The following is a 5,082-nucleotide window of genomic DNA, read 5'->3' as shown; positions in this document are numbered from 1 at the left end:
ATTTTCTCTATGAGGAATCGCTATATACTGATCTGAAGCAGAGGTAGTAGTGCTATATTGAAAGACACTGTAAATATTAGCTATTAATTGAAAAAAAAATTGAAAAATGAAAAATGCATGATCCTTAATATTTGTTTATTTATTAGCAGACAGTTGGCCACTATACAGAAACAGTAGCAGTAGATAGTTTGTAGTTATAGTCCAGTATGTTTGGTATTTCCTAATAAGCTTCAAGTACATAATTATATCTATCTACAGTCAATTCTCAAATATAAGTTTCTAACTTTTTGTGAAAAGAATTTCAGTCAAATTAAATGTAATAGTTCTCATGAGAGACAATATTCAAGAAGTTACTAAAGTGAAAGTAAATATCAGCATTGTTTATATCAAGGTATTGTTCGTTAACAAAAATAACCCACCGCCTAAGGTGTGTGGCAACCATCGTCTATCACTCTCTTCCATTTTCAACCCGATCAAAAGAAATTGCATCAACTTAACTAAAACTTAATCACATTATCTGATTCTTTTTCCTTTAAATACTATATCTCCTATTCTTTACAGTCATCTAAAAAAGCCCATTCCAACTTATTACCTCTCTGAGTTTACCAGGAGGAGAATCCTTGGATCACATAAGCCTCTGATAAAATATCAGCAGATTTCTGACTACCTCAGATTTTTCTGACAACTGTCAAAAACACAATCTCAAAGAGAGACATGGAGGACAAGGAGAGGAAGGGTAGAGGAAGACATCTTAAGACTACCAAGTTACAAGATAATGCTATAGTGGAGGAAGCTCTTGAAAATTACAATACTACCTACTTTGAGAACCAAAAGGTTGCCACCAATATTTTTTCTATGACAGCCAGGAGAAGACTTGTATAAAGGCATCTTAAAAGGTAGTTAGCACAAGAGAGGGTTCACTTAGATGAGAATCTAGCTCAGGAGAGATTGGAATAGTTATTGGCTCATAAGTACTGGACAAGAGAGATGTGGAAGAGAAAGACAATGTGGGGAGATGAGATTACTGTTCAGAGGAGAGGAGGAAAGAGGAGAAAATGAGTATTTAGGTACCCAAAAGAGAAGTAGAATAAGGATTGTATAGAACCTACTGCTAGGATAGAGGAGAGGAAGATTAGCCAGATGATAACTGGCTTTTTTATGGTCAAACTCATGGTCTCTTTTTGCCTATTTTTCCTGATCCTTGTTCTGCTGAAGGTGGAGTAACCGGAACATCAATTATTGAGGGTTATGATCAATATGACTTTACAGGAATATGGGAAGATATTAAGCAGCATTTTGAGGGGAAAGAGATTTTCTTTATCATTGATAATGCTAAAACTCATTTACCTTTTAGGTGATGGCTCAGAGGGCAGAGAATTACTCTTATGGAAATTTCAGCCTATTCACCAGATCTCAATCCAATTGAACATGTTTGGACTCTGGTGAAAGATAAGCTTCAGGAGCATTATCCTGACTCATATCTCATGAAGAGCTTTAACAATGCGATCAAAAAAGCTATTGAGGAGACTATTACTACTTCTTAAGAACTTCTTGACTCAAAGACTTTTGATTCTCTAGCAGGTTCAATGGCAGATATGACTAAAGCAATTATTATAGCAGATAGATGGTACACTAAATATTGATTTCTACTATGTATTTACATTTTTTTAAATTTTTTTTTTTATTATGATCTTAAGGTTGGTGGGGGAGTAGTTGTTGTACAATCAAGTTATTTTTCTGTTCGTTGTAGTTGGTTTTTTTTGTTAACAAACAATAATTTTATACATGTTTGCTATATTAAACACATTACTTTCACTTATCTTGAGCCATTACTTACATAGGAGCTAAATGTATGAATATTCAATTGATATAGTAGATTGTATTTCTAAATCTCAATAAATAGTGCAATCCATCCTATCTATACTTATACCAAGCATGTCCATGAGTGCTATTAAGAGTAAATAGTTGCTGGAAAATTTCATAGAATGGGAGAAATTTCAATTAATTAAGTACCAAATTACTATAGGATAAAGTAGTAGGATTCTGGTAGGCTGTTTCTTCTTATATCTTTACAAGTATAATGGTAGATATACTGTTAATATTCTTAAGCCACATCTTGGCATACTAAACTAGTACAGCATATGTCTTAGCAAGTCTTGCTTCTAGTACAAACTTGTAACGTGTTCACAAGGTGCTAATCACATTCCAGAATAAGGTATGATAGTTGACAGGTAGCCTGCTCTTCCAGAGAGAAGGTAAGAGCTGTGAACTAATGAAGGCTTCAAAGATATACTAAGAAAACTAAAGAGTAATTGTTCAACTAAGTAAATTGAAATACGGTCTGTTAAAGTCTGCCTTTTCCATCATGGAATCAGGAAGTCTTAAATACACAAATCTGTTCATGTCTAGTATGAACGAAACTAATCAAAGGTATTAAGCGATACACTTTGGTAAAACAATATAAGTACTAAAACTATACTAAAAACAAAACATAAAATAAAACTAAGTATCAAATGAGACTTAAAACAAACCAAGTATCAAAGTAATACTTAAAACAAAATAAAAAACAAAACTAAGTATCAAACAATACTTAAAATAAAATCCTTAATCAAGTACCTGTACTGGTTACAAAACATTATCTTTCTAGTTTCTGCAATATTTTCAATTTGTACTGCTGTATCTGTTAGGAATACCGAGATCCGATACCTAGGAACCACCCTAGGTAGGGTAACCTCTCCCGAAATCGAAATCTCAGGTCTCCAACACCCCCCTCCGGCCCCCTTACGGGGCCCGCGCGTCACCATACATATCGATCTAAGTTGCGTCCTGTGAGTATTATACCACAGAATCGAAGGTGTTAAAATAACACCGTATGCGTCGCCGCCGTCTGTCCGACCGGATCCTGTTCGCAGGATATATAAGAGGGGACCTTCGGCTAGGTCTGGGAAGTATAACGGAGTGAATCCGTCAACTACCCAGAAAGTTACTAGGCTTCAAGAACGAGATATCTTCGGCATAGGCCGTACGTAACAGGACTATTTCGCGCAAAAAGATGATGATGAATAGTAAAGGATCTTAATGAAAGACCAATACATTCACATCTACCCTACGATAACCAGAAGAGTCTGGAACTCCTGAGAATACTACCATCGAACCCAATGAAGTTCGAGGAGTGTTACAACTAGGTTCTGGTACATACTGCAACCGAAGGGGTGACTCCCAAACCGGTAACAGTAACCAGAATCCTATTACCCACAGCAACCAAGGGTTACCGACCGAGGGATTATCTACCAATCCTATGGAAAGGCTTCCTGCAGGCAAGTAGGAATTCCTCTGGAAAAGACCTATCGGTTGGGTATGGAGTTATGAAGAGTTGAAGTTAGATGACCTAGAAAGTCGGTAATAACAACTATCTTCGCAGATGCAACCCGCAGACGAAACTGATCATTTCGTCGACAAGGGAGACGATTGGAGCCAACACAGTTCGACTTGAGAATTGGGCCATTTGTCTAAAAAGACTCTCACCATCGGATAATTACTATTGGAAACAGCATGACTTCCAAATAGTCATATTATAATTATCAAAGAGGGTGTGATGATTTTCAGGGTCTCCAGGTGTTCGCACCTTGGAAGAAAACCCGACGTTGCGAGTTATATTGGAAAAGGGTACATGGTTGTATGTTAGTCAGATGTAATCCGCGAACACTCAGACGTGGAATATAAATATCGAAGTGCCTCCCAAGCTTTAGACATCATCAAGCAACGGAGAAGAGACCTTAACAATATAATATTGTTCTTATGATTTTACTTTACTTTACCCTACTTTACTTCGCTCTTAGTAGTCATAAACGAAACGAGTGAAGTCCGAGCCTTCCTAGACAATCTCCGTCTATAAAAACGAATCTCAATCGGCCTAGACAACTCTGAAGTCTATCAGGTTGTCTCCGCCTAACAGTATCTGATACTTTCTATTACCAATAGTAACTTTCTCAAAATGTATAGAAATTTTAATTATAGACAATACTGATCCACTTGTGAAGCCTTGTAGTAAAACTGCACTAGGTTGAATCCTTCTGTAACAGTACTTACAATTTTTTCATAAATAGAACTTGGCAGATTGTTAGGAATACTAGGATCCAATACCTAGAAATCACCCTAAGTAGTGTAACCCCACTCAGAATCTGAATCTCTGGTCTCCAACACCTCTCCCCAGCCCCCTTACAGGCCCGCATGTCATCATACATATCAACCTCAGTTGTGTCCTGTAACTATAATGCCACAGAATTGAAGGTGTAAGAAAAATGCAAGAATAGATAAAATTTTGAAGGAATAGATAATATTTTAAAAGAATGGGAAAAGAAAAGATTGGGAAAAAACAAACTCTTTAACTATACTCAGTGGTGGTAGTCTGAACTGTTGTTTCCAAGTATTTGTCAGTAAGTAGTATGGTTGTGGGAGTTGTTAGCTGGGTGGAGGAGGTTTTTTTTTTTTTTGCCTCAGGAGCGGTGTTGATTACATCAGCAGGTACCATGGTCTGGGACCTTTTTTACCAAGACACTGGGCCTAATTTTTGTATGCCCTCGAGGAAGGGTCTTTCCCCGGGAAAGCCTGTCGCTCACCCTACTCCTCTAGCTCTAAATGGTGTCTGCATGCTTCATTTATGACAAAGGAAACCGGTGATGTTATGATACCGCGAAACTTGACTCACCGGTTCTCAAAAGCATACTCTAAAGGGTTCTCCACAACTCTTAATCTGAGAAACTTAATGCTGCTAAGCAGGGGTTTCGAAAGCACCTAAGTTAAGGTTAGATACCTAGCAAAATCTTACCCGCAGTTTCAGAATACCATAATATCTGAAACAAGTATTCCATGGCTCCCATGCTTAGCCCCCGTTGTGGTAACCACGTGCCACTCTTTGCTCCGAAAGAGTTTCCGTGAAGCACAAACCCGAGTGATTTTAAATGCACAGATCGCCCAATCAGGCCTTGGCAAACGACAATAATTGTGTAACATGCCATGTGCCTGGGGAAAACACACGTCCCCGTCAAACTTCCCACCTCGTGAGCCCCACCACCGCTTAAA

The sequence above is a fragment of the Tuber melanosporum genome, assembly GCF_000151645.1.
Source record: "Tuber melanosporum whole genome shotgun sequence assembly, scaffold_153, strain Mel28".
NCBI lineage: Eukaryota > Fungi > Ascomycota > Pezizomycetes > Pezizales > Tuberaceae > Tuber > Tuber melanosporum.
This window is presented reverse-complemented; position numbering follows the sequence as displayed.